At 47.7% G+C, this 12,211-nt stretch overlaps 1 long non-coding RNA gene across 1 annotated transcript in view; it reads right to left on the reverse strand.

Moving 5' to 3' along the window:
• Positions 1-11,602, reverse strand: part of LOC145879807 (uncharacterized) — a 164,619-nt gene extending 153,017 nt beyond the window's left edge. The window contains exon 1 of the long non-coding RNA XR_014392607.1: positions 10,877-11,602. This is a non-coding gene — a long non-coding RNA (uncharacterized LOC145879807). The remainder of the gene's footprint in view (positions 1-10,876) is intronic.
• Between the last annotated feature and the right edge of the window lie 609 nt (positions 11,603-12,211).

The raw sequence follows: 12,211 nt of genomic DNA on the forward strand, positions 1-12,211 counted from the left end.
CAACAGTCCCTCACTGTTCCAGGCTGTCTCTTCGCTCTCCTCCTGCCCTTGGGACAGCATCTCCCATTGACCAGTGTGTTAGGATCCATAGTATCCCTGTGTGGTGGTGGGAGGTGGGTCCTAGTGGGTGGTGCAGTCTGGCCTTCCTGTTGCCCTGAGCGGATAAAGCAGAGCCTCTGTCCTGTCCTGACAGAGATGCCCCTGTACTCCACTGGGAGACTGGGAGAGTCTATTTGCTCTGTGTGTCTAACTGACTGACTGACTGTGCTGGGGGAGAGAGAGAGGAGGGAGAGAAGGGAGCTAGACTGGACATATGCCCTCAGGCAACAACTTCACCTCCCACTAGTCTACTTTCTCTCATTCACCTTTCTCCCTCTTCTCCCTCTTCTTTCTCCTCTCACTCATCTCTACCCCCTCTCCTCTTCTCTACCCTCTGTCCTCTTCTCTCTCCTTTCACTCATCTCTATCCTCTGTCCTCTTCTCTACCCTCTGTCCTCTTCTCTCTCCTTTCACACATCTCTACCCCCTCTCCTCTTCTCTATCCTCTGTCCTCTTCTCTCTCCTCACTCATCTCTACCCCCTCTCCTCTTCTCTATCCTCTGTCCTCTTCTCTCTCCTCTCACTCATCTCTACCCCCTCTCCTCTTCTCTATCCTCTTCTCTCCTCTCACTCATCTCTACCCTTGTCGTGCCCTCTTCACAACTGTCTTAGTGTGTTTTGACCATGATAGTTTGTTGGTGATGTGGACACCAAGGAACTTCAAACTCTCAACCTGCTCCATTACAGCCCCATAGATGTGAATGGGGGCATGTTCAGCCCTCCTTTTCTTTTCTACAATCATCTCCTATGATCTGTATCAGAGAGCTATGACCTGTATCTGAGAGATATCTAAGAGATATGACCTGTATCTGAGAGATATCTGAGAGCTATGACCTGTATCTGAGAGATATCTGAGAGCTATGACCTGTATCTGAGAGATATCTGAGAGCTATGACCTGTTTCTGAGAGATATCTGAGAGCTATGACCTGTATCTGAGAGATATCTGAGAGCTATGACCTGTATCTGAGAGATATCTGAGAGCTATGACCTGTTTCTGAGAGATATCTGAGAGCTATGACCTGTATCTGAGAGATATCTGAGAGATATGACCTGTATCTGAGAGATATGACCTGTATCTAAGAGATATCTGAGAGATATCTAAGAGATATGACCTGTATCTGAGAGATATCTGAGAGCTATGACCTGTATCTGAGAGATATGACCTGTATCTAAGAAATAGATATCTGAGAGATATGACCTTTATCTGTGAGATATCTGAGAGCTATGACCTGTGCCTGAGAGATATCTGAGAGATATGACCTGTATCTGAGAGATATTTGAGAGCTATGACCTGTTTCTGAGAGATATGACCTGTATCTAAGAGATATGACCTGTATCTGAGAGATATGACCTGTATCTGAGAGATATGACCTGTGTCTGAGAGATATGACCTGTATCTGAGAGATATGACCTGTATCTGAGAGATATGACCTGTATCTGAGAGATATGACCTGTATCTAAGAGATATGACCTGTATCTGAGAGATATCTGAGAGCTATGACCTGTGTCTGAGAGATATCTGAGAGATATGACCTGTGTCTGAGAGATATGACCTGTATCTAAGAGATATGACCTGTATCTGAGAGATATGACCTGTATCTGAGAGATATGACCTGTATCTGAGAGATATCTGAGAGCTATGACCTGTATCTGAGAGATATCTGAGAGCTATGACCTGTGTCTGAGAGATATCTGAGAGATATGACCTGTATCTGAGAGATATCTGAGAGCTATGACCTGTGTCTGAGAGATATCTGAGAGATATGACCTGTATCTGAGAGATATGACCTGTATCTAAGAGATATGACCTGTATCTGAGAGATATGACCTGTACCTGAGAGATATGACCCGTATCTGAGTGATATGACGTTGTATCTGAGAGATATGACTTGTATCCTCGAGATATATTTTATTTAACCTTTATTAAAATAGGCAAGTCAGTTAAGAACAATTTCTTATTTAAAATGACGGAGTACCCCGGGCGACATTGGGCCAATTGTGCGCCGCCCTATGCGACTCCCAATCACGGCCAGTTTTGATATAGCCTGGAATCTAACCAGGGTCTGTAGTGACGCCTCTAGCACTGAAATGCAGTGCCTTAGACCACTGCGCCACTCGGGAGCCCACATGACCTGTATCTAAGAGAGAACATGGACAGGTTTGAGGAAGAGGACTGTGAGACATGAGGCTTCATGTGGATGACGGCATTACTTCATCAATGATGAAAGGACCAGGATGAACCACTCTGAGAGTGGAGGGACACTCTCCAGTGTTTCTGTAACAGTGGTCCCTGGTCTGATGCTGACAGCTATAACCATCCTGTAACAGTGGACTCTGGTCTGATGCTGACAGCTGTAGCCGTCCTGTAACAGTGATCCCTGGTCTGATGCTGACAGCTATAACCATCCGTAACAGTGGACTCTGGTCTGATGCTGACAGCTATAACCATCCTGTAACAGTGGACTCTGGTCTGATGCTGACAGCTATAACCATCCTGTAACAGTGGACTCTGGTCTGATGCTGACAGCTATAACCATCCTGTAACAGTGGACTCTGGTCTGATGCTGACAGCTATAACCATCCTGTAACAGTGGACTCTGGTCTGATGCTGACAGCTATAACCATCCTGTAACAGTGGACTCTGGTCTGATGCTGACAGCTGTAGCCGTCCTGTAACAGTGGTCCCTGGTCTGATGCTGACAGCTGTAGCCGTCCTGTAAGAGTGGTCCCTGGTCTGATGCTGACAGCTGTAGCCGTCCTGTAACAGTGGTCCCTGGTCTGATGCTGACCGCTGTAGCCGTCCTGTAACAGTGGATCTCTGGTCTGATGCTGACAGCTATAACCATCCTGTAACAGTGGTCCCTGGTCTGATGCTGACTGCTGTAGCCGTCCTGTAAGAGTGGTCCCTGGTCTGATGCTGACTGCTGTAGCCGTCCTGTAAGAGTGGTCCCTGGTCTGATGCTGACAGCTGTAGCCATCCTGTAAGAGTGGTCCCTGGTCTGATGCTGACTGCTGTAGCCGTCCTGTAAGAGTGGTCCCTGGTCTGATGCTGACAGCTGTAGCCGTCCTGTAACAGTGGTCCCTGGTCTGATGCTGACAGCTGTAGCCGTCCTGTAAGAGTGGTCCCTGGTCTGATGCTGACAGCTGTAGCCGTCCTGTAACAGTGGTCCCTGGTCTGATGCTGACAGCTGTAGCCGTCCTGTAACAGTGGTCCCTGGTCTGATGCTGACAGCTGTAGCCGTCCTGTAACAGTGGTCCCTGGTCTGATGCTGACAGCTGTAGCCATCCTGTAAGAGTGGTCCCTGGTCTGATGCTGACAGCTGTAGCCGTCCTGTAACAGTGATCCCTGGTCTGATGCTGACAGCTATAACCATCCTGTAACAGTGGACTCTGGTCTGATGCTGACAGCTGTAGCCGTCCTGTAAGAGTGGTCCCTGGTCTGATGCTGACAGCTGTAGCCGTCCTGTAACAGTGGTCCCTGGTCTGATGCTGACAGCTGTAGCCGTCCTGTAACAGTGGTCTCTGGTCTGATGCTGACTGCAGTAGCCGTCCTGTAAGAGTGGTCCCTGGTCTGATGCTGACAGCTGTAGCCATCCTGTAAGAGTGGTCCCTGGTCTGATGCTGACTGCTGTAGCCGTCCTGTAAGAGTGGTCCCTGGTCTGATGCTGACAGCTGTAGCCGTCCTGTAACAGTGGTCCCTGGTCTGATGCTGACAGCTGTAGCCGTCCTGTAACAGTGGTCCCTGGTCTGATGCTGACAGCTGTAGCCATCCTGTAACAGTGGTCCCTGGTCTGATGCTGACAGCTGTAGCCGTCCTGTAACAGTGGTCCCTGGTCTGATGCTGACAGCTGTAGCCGTCCTGTAACAGTGGTCCCTGGTCTGATGCTGACAGCTGTAGCCATCCTGTAAGAGTGGTCCCTGGTCTGATGCTGACTGCTGTAGCCGTCCTGTAACAGTGGTGTGGTGTTCAGATTGTTCAAAGGAGACTAAAGGTAAAGCTTGAATGACCACACATGGACCTGAAACCAACTGCTTGAAACCAACATTAGAGGGGAGCAGGACACATGGGCTGGTGGGAGACTAACATTAGAGGGAGAGGACAATGGGTGGTGGGAGACTAACATTAGAGGGGAGAGGACAATGGGTGGTGGTAGACTAACATTAGAGGGAGAGGACAATGGGTGGTGGGAGACTAACATTAGAGGGGAGAGGACAATGGGTGGTGGGAGACTAACATTAGAGGGGAGAGGACAATGGGTGGTGGGAGACTAACATTAGAGGGGAGAGGACAATGGGTGGTGGGAGACTAACATTAGAGGGAGAGGACAATGGGTGGTGGTAGACTAACATTAGAGGGAGAGGACAATGGGTGGTGGGAGACTAACATTAGAGGGAGAGGACAATGGGTGGTGGTAGACTAACATTAGAGGGAGAGGACAATGGGTGGTGGGAGACTAACATTAGAGGGAGAGGACAATGGGTGGTGGTAGACTAACATTAGAGGGAGAGGACAATGGGTGGTGGGAGACTAACATTAGAGGGAGAGGACAATGGGTGGTGGGAGACTAACATTAGAGGGAGAGGACAATAGGTGGTGGGAGACTAACATTAGAGGGGAGAGGACAATGGGTGGTGGTAGACTAACATTAGAGGGAGAGGACAATGGGTGGTGGTAGACTAACATTAGAGGGAGAGGACAATGGGTGGTGGGAGACTAACATTAGAGGGAGAGGACAATGGGTGGTGGGAGACTAACATTAGAGGGAGAGGACAATGGGTGGTGGGAGACTAACATTAGAGGGGAGAGGACAATGGGTGGTGGGAGACTAACATTAGAGGGAGAGGACAATGGGTGGTGGGAGACTAATAGGACAACAAGAGAGAATCAGCAACAGAGGAAAAATCCCCAAAGCGCTGAGAAAAACCATCTTGCTTAAACTCAGACACAAACTTCCTCTCTCTCTCCCTCCCTCCCTCCCTCCCTCCCTCCCTCCCTCCCTCCCACTCACACACACACAAACATATACACCTCCGAACAAAGGTGGCATTTTTCTCAGGAAGGGTCAGCAGTTCCCTCCATCAGACAGGGGCTTGTTCTTGGTCGGAGGGAGCTAGGAGCTGGGCTGCCCAATCTCAGGCCACCCTCCCCTAGCTCCCGTGGCTCCGACTGGTCCCCTCCACCGGCCCCCTCCAACACCGGCCCCCTCCCACCCCAGAGACAAGCTCCCCATTGTTCCTGCACCACTAATAAGTGACAGTTCTCCTGGTCAGAACCAACTTTAGAGACATTCTAAACACACACACACACAGAGACAAAGAGGTTTTTGAAAAGTCATGGGACAGTTATTTCTGGTATGGTTGATGATGTCAATGGGAATAAATGCATTTCCTCACAGAGCAGTTCGTTTCCACAGTCCGTGGGAAACCAGTGTCCCGTCTTTAGATTAAGTCAAGATGTACAAACCACACATTTACTATGAACATGCACAATTATGTCATAAATTAATCTCCTATTCAATTTCCCTTCAGTCACTTCAGAAGGCCATGACCTCCTCCACTCTACAGTTCACCTGGAGGTCATGTACACCAGGGTGCCACCTGCACACACACACACACACACACACACACACACACACACCCCCCCCCCCCGTGTTAGCAGACCAGAGACAGTGCAGTGCACTACCCAAGGTGAACCTTCAGTCAGTTTGGACATGATAAATCACCACTGAGCCTAAGCCTATAAACACACCATTAACACACCATTAACCTGCTGCTCCACCGCAGTAACATGGTCTGTTTACCTTCAAGCGCCATTCATCACGGGGACTATGACACTCCTCCTGCTGCAGGTCTGTATTGGCACGCTAGCACACGGCAGGTCCTGGTGCACGGATTCTGTCACGAGACCCGTACAGCCCTGTGAGTAGAGTACACACGGCCAATGGTCCCTAACGTTCGGTGAATGTTCCCTCGGTGTTGTAGGACGATCACAGCCCCTCCTGCAGGCCTGTCTGGGCCTATATCCACAGAGTGGCTCGACGTAGGAGTGCTACTACTCTGAATAAGATTATATTGACAGGGGGGACCTGATCCTAGATCATCACTCCTTTGATACACTTTGTGAATACACAAACACTTTGTCACTGAGGCAGATACAGGTCTGTGAGTAGAGTACAGAGTACACAACTCCCTGTGGTCTGAACGTTCCCTGAGTGTTGTGCAAACTGAGGTAATGTCCCATGACCGCAGCGCATCAAAGGCTTTTACATACAGAACAAGACAAATGCTACAGAAACACTAGCTACACAGGACGGCTACAGTGGAGTGTCCGTCCTTTCTGCCGAAGCAAGTGTCAACGTTTCTGTGAGCGTTTTCCTGTCCTATCAATGTTTCAGTGTGTGGTGTAAAATAATCTGTCAGTATTTTGTGTACAAATCCCTCACAGCAGCGTTATAAATGGATACTGTATGTCTAGATATTACCATGTTACAACTGTTGATCCTATTTAGAGGGTTAGGCTTTGCAATGAGGCCAAAAAATACTGCAAAATCTACAGACAACGCCACACTCCATACGTAAAAGGGCAACACACTCCATAAGTAAAAGGGCAACACACTCCATACGTAAAAGGGCAACACACTCCATAAGTAAAAGGGCAACACACTCCATAAGTAAAAGGGCAACACACTCCATAAGTAAAAGGGCAACACACTCCATAAGTAAAAGGGCAACACACTCCATAAGTAAAAGGGCAACACACTCCATAAGTAAAAGGGCAACACACTCCATAAGTAAAAGGGCAACACACTCCATAAGTAAAAGGGCAACACACTCCATAAGTAAAAGGGCAACACACTCCATAAGTAAAAGGGCAACACACTCCATAAGTAAAATGGCAACACACTCCATACGTAAAAGGGCAACACACTCCATAAGTAAAAGGGCAACACACTCCATAAGTAAAAGGGCAACACACTCCATAAGTAAAAGGGCAACATACTCCATAAGTAAAAGGGCAACACACTCCATAAGTAAAAGGGCAACACACTCCATAAGTAAAAGGGCAACACACTCCATAAGTAAAAGGGCAACACACTCCATACGTAAAAGGGCAACACACTCCATAAGTAAAAGGGCAACACACTCCATACGTAAAAGGGCAACACACTCCATAAGTAAAAGGGCAACACACTCCATAAGTAAAAGGGCAACACACGCCATAAGTAAAAGGGCAAGACACTCCATAAGTAAAAGGGCAACATACTCCATAAGTAAAATAAACTCCATAATATCTGTTGACTGCAGTTGTGGCAAATGTCTCCATTTGGCTTGGAGGTTGCGTTGCCAAAATACCTGAGACTTTCAGTAATGAGAGAATGACTTGTAGCAAAACATCAGTGAAGTAAACGTCGACTTCTTAACTGAGTCTGACCCTGTTGTGAATGCCTCTCACCGCTGTGGTTCACCACAAGCCTATCGTATGACACTGCAGCCAACTCCTTCAACTCTGCAAGAAAGCTAGTTCCTAATTTACTGCTCTCAGACTCATTTTAAGCAGCTATAGGCCGAGTCCAAAAAATGAAAGAAACTCAACAACCTAAAATGTGATTTCCTGAAATGTTCTGTGTTGTGACAGGCAGGCCTGGCTGGGGAGTGTGGTGTGTTGTGCTCTGTTGGTCTGTGCAGACAGTGTACCTCTCCAGGCCTGGCTGGGGAGTGTGGTGTGTTGTGCTCTGTTGTGTGGTGCAGACAGTGTACCTCTCCAGGCCTGGCTGGGGAGTGTGGTGTGTTGTGCTCTGTTGTGCTGTGCAGACAGTGTACCTCTCCAGGCCTGGCTGGGGAGTGTGGTGTGTTGTGCTCTGTTGTGCTGTGCAGACAGTGTACCTCTCCAGGCCTGGCTGGGGAGTGTGGTGTGTTGTGCTCTGTTGGTCTGTGCAGACAGTGTACCTCTCCAGGCCTGGCTGGGGAGTGTGGTGTGTTGTGCTCTGTTGTGCTGTGCAGACAGTGTACCTCTCCAGGCCTGGCTGGGGAGTGTGGTGTGTTGTGCTCTGTTGGTCTGTGCAGACAGTGTACCTCTCCAGGCCTGCACCACACAGATCCAGGTCAGCCTAGCCGTGTGCAGGACAGATGCCGGGTGCGAGACGGGTCCCGTAAACAGAGCACCGACACACATCCCTCCCGGAAGAAGAAGAGGCTCAAGCGAAGAAGGAAGCGGAATAAAAACGACATTAAAAACACCCAGTGTTTTGTCAAGGCCCGCTCGTTGACACAAAGTCCGTCTCTGTGTCCCTCTCGGGGTGCCCTGATAAAGGAATGATTGTGTGTCGGGGGCTCTGACTGAGTTTATTTGACACTCCAGCTCCTTTTGTGGAGGCAAGTGTCCCACCGCCAATGGCCTCCATGAGAGTCACTTGGCGTTGGACAGAGGGTCCCTCTTCAGAGGAGAAAGGGCTCTTGTTTGGGGAAGATTTTAATGGGGGAGGGGTTGCAGGGGGGTTGGAGGGGTGGATGGGGGGTGCTGCTCTGCCCTCTGTGGTGTATACAGGGAGGCATATAGTGGGGTCTCTGTCCCCGGACCTCAACAATAGACTGAATTCTTTACTGCTAAGGAACTGGAGGTGGAGAAGGAGAGAGATGGAGGGGTGGGGGTTAGGAGAGGAGATGCTTCTTAAGGACTGAGGAGGCATCTTGAGAGAGAGAGACAGAGAGAAAGAGACAGAGACAGAGACAGAGAGAAAGAGACAGAGACAGAGACAGAGAGAAAGAGACAGAGACAGAGACAGAGAGAAAGAGACAGAGACAGAGACAGAGACAGAGAGCGAGAAAGAGACAGAGAGCGAGAGAGAGAGAGACAGAGACAGAGAGCGAGAGAGAGAGACAGAGACAGAGACAGAGAGCGAGAGAGAGACAGAGACAGAGAGCGAGAGAGAGAGAGACAGACAGACAGAGAGCGAGAGAGCGACAGACAGAGAGCGAGAGAGCGAGAGAGTGACAGACAGAGAGCGAGAGAGCGAGAGAGCGACAGACAGAGAGCGAGAGAGCGAGAGAGCGACAGACAGAGAGCGAGAGAGCGAGAGAGCGACAGACAGCGAGAGAGCGAGAGAGCGAGAGAGCGAGAGACAGACAGACAGACAGACAGACAGACAGACAGACAGACAGACAGACAGACAGACAGACAGACAGACAGACAGACAGACAGACAGACAGATAGACAGATAGACAGATAGATAGATAGATAGATAGATAGATAGATAGATAGATAGATATAGATAGATAGATAGATAGATAGATAGATAGATAGATAGATGATAGATAGATATGTGCAGCCCAGAGCTCCCAGGGACGTAGAGTAAAGAGACTTAACAGCTTTGAAATGACAAACCATTCAAAGTGACACAGAGAACTCATAATGAGTTGTGAGCATCTATCCTCATTGGCAGAAGTGCTGCAGTACGCCATGGTAAATACCATATCCAGTTATCAAGCTGTAGCCTGCTGGTGAGAAGTCTATGGGACACACAGAGCTACACAGGAAACACAGTGCTTCAACCCTAGATAAGGTCCACTGGCTATCATCATGTAAACAGGCACACACACAAAACAGCATTTATCTCACATTGTCCTTAATGACAATGGGGAAAAGTGAGACCAATACTTTGGTATGGTGACCACTTAATCCCAAAACAAATGTATGAAATAATTGGACCACAGCAAGTGATATGCATACGAAGGAGAGTGAATAGACTACATTTCATATAGTCTGTAACCATGCAATTACCCATTTTTACCCATTGCATGTGTTGGCCTAAATTGTCTGCATGACATCATTAGCATGTGATGATGACAGTTGCATTGAAAGGCTTCCCTGTGTCATAGCAACCACTCCCAAGTTATTTACTCACAGCTGAGTTGAGTGATATGGGAGAGGTGACAAGCCTGAACACTGAGTGTACAAAACATTAAGAATACCTGGCCTTTCCATGACAGAGACTGACCAGGTGAATCCAGGTGAACGCTATGATACTCTATTGATGTCTGTCATTGATGTCACTTGTTAAATCCACGTCAATCAGTGTAGATGAAGGGGAGAAGACAGGTTAAAGAAAGATTTTTAAGCCTTGAGACAATTGAGACATGGATTGTGTATGTGTCATTCAGAATGGCCAAGACAAATGATTTAAGTGCCTTTAAACGGGGTATGGTCGTAGGTAGTAGTAGTAGTCCTAAATCATAGCACACCTGGGTAGTGACACGCACCTCTCCGAGCGCAGATGCATGGGTCAAACGCTGTGAGAATATTCCAGTTAAGCACTTGAACGCTCGCTCATGACAGGTTTTCAACTCAAGGGGGCTTCAAAGATCTATTCCTCTTCTGAATTATACGACACTGCAAACCAGTTGTAATATGACTTACATACAGGAGTAACGTCAGTCACCGAGGCATTTGCATGGAGACTTGGCATGCTTGGCGCGCGAGGGGAGCGAGCATTCAAAGAAAACATAACCGGGGGGGTGTAGCCTTTCCAGAGGACCGACGAACAGCTGAACTACTAGGAGATGTTAGGTAAAGTCAACAATACTCAAACCCTCCTTACTCGGTATCTATGAAACATCGCATGACATTCGGCATCATCTCCTGCATTACAAGAAGCTATGTCATTATATGAGGTCTCTGAGCTTTCCCCACAACGTTACACTAGAAAACACTATACTGAGTTAACATTGTAAAACGTTTGAAATACCTGAACAGAAAGAGGACTAAGAATTCCACTGTACCTGTCAGGTAATAATCCATTTAGGAGTGCGTAATGGGATAATCCATTCCGTGTCGACGTCCAAAACATGGGTACCAATTCCCCCAAAATGCACAACAAAAACATACTATCCAATCCCATTGCACTGTTCAAACCATCCTGAAAATCATCCAACATCGTAGTGATCCAACATTGCGCGTATTATTTCCATTGGTAACCGCTGAACTTTAGCCATCGGTCACTGGGAATAGGATATCCTCAAGAGACCCATTGACCGGCGTGTCTGTGCCCGACCATAGGAGTCCCTGCACCGGACCTCTCTTGTCCTGTAGTTGGGTGGCAATGCGAACATTCCGATATACATTCCGCTTAAAAGACAAGACACAGATGGCTATCCTGTAGAACAATTAATAAAGGTTGTATTGAATCCAGAAAAAAGTTGTATCCTAATAAATTCCAGTTTTCAAAATAACAACAATTCCCTCACGTGTAGCCTACGTCTCTCCAGGCTCCGTTAACTCGAAAGATGAATCCTCTCTATGAGCGAGTCCTGAGAAGAGCGGGTTTCAAAATGCTCCACTGATGAAAGAAACCGACAAATCCATATGATCAACTGTAAATGTGACGTCCTTGTAATCCTGAATGATAAGTAATATCCAGAGTAGGACCACAGCACACTGGCGGGTTCGCTGCTTGGGATCGCAGCCGTTCCTCACCCACACACCCACGTCAAGCGTCCTCCCCGAGAGCCGAAGCTGCACTGAGCCATGCTTGGTGTAGTACAGCACACTGCATTCCAGGCTCACCTGACGTAGTGAAGCAATGCGCGATGGGAAATGTAGTGTGAAACTGTTAGTAGTTTGTTACCGCGTCTGTGAAGTGTGACGTACAGCTAGCTACATTAAGATAGTTTCTTATCATTTTTATTAACCACAAACAGATTCAGGGTGAAATCATAGATCCAAGTGATAGGATAATGAAAAGGACTAGATGATTGGTTGACATTATTGATGCAGGCACTCAATTTGTTACATGGTGGTACAGCATGGACTTTCATTTTCATGTTTTAGCATTTAAGAATCTCTCTGGGGATGGTCTTCAGCCACATGTCTAGTCTAGTATATGGTTCAGAAATGACCTATTTGCATGAGCAAGATACTGTATATAGCCATGATATAGTTTGCCTACAACTATAAGGATACCTGTGGTATATGAACAATACAGCCAACATTAAAGACATCATTTGGCGTAATTAATTAGCAACGATTCTCCCATTTAAGCTTCAATTATAAATATGTGACTACTCCAGACCAGTTCCAGCTCCTCAACCTGAAGTGACATATTGTTGTGACATAGC

The sequence above is a fragment of the Salmo salar genome, chromosome 06, assembly GCF_965601325.2.
Source record: "Salmo salar chromosome 06, fSalSal1, whole genome shotgun sequence".
Classification (NCBI taxonomy): domain Eukaryota; kingdom Metazoa; phylum Chordata; class Actinopteri; order Salmoniformes; family Salmonidae; genus Salmo; species Salmo salar.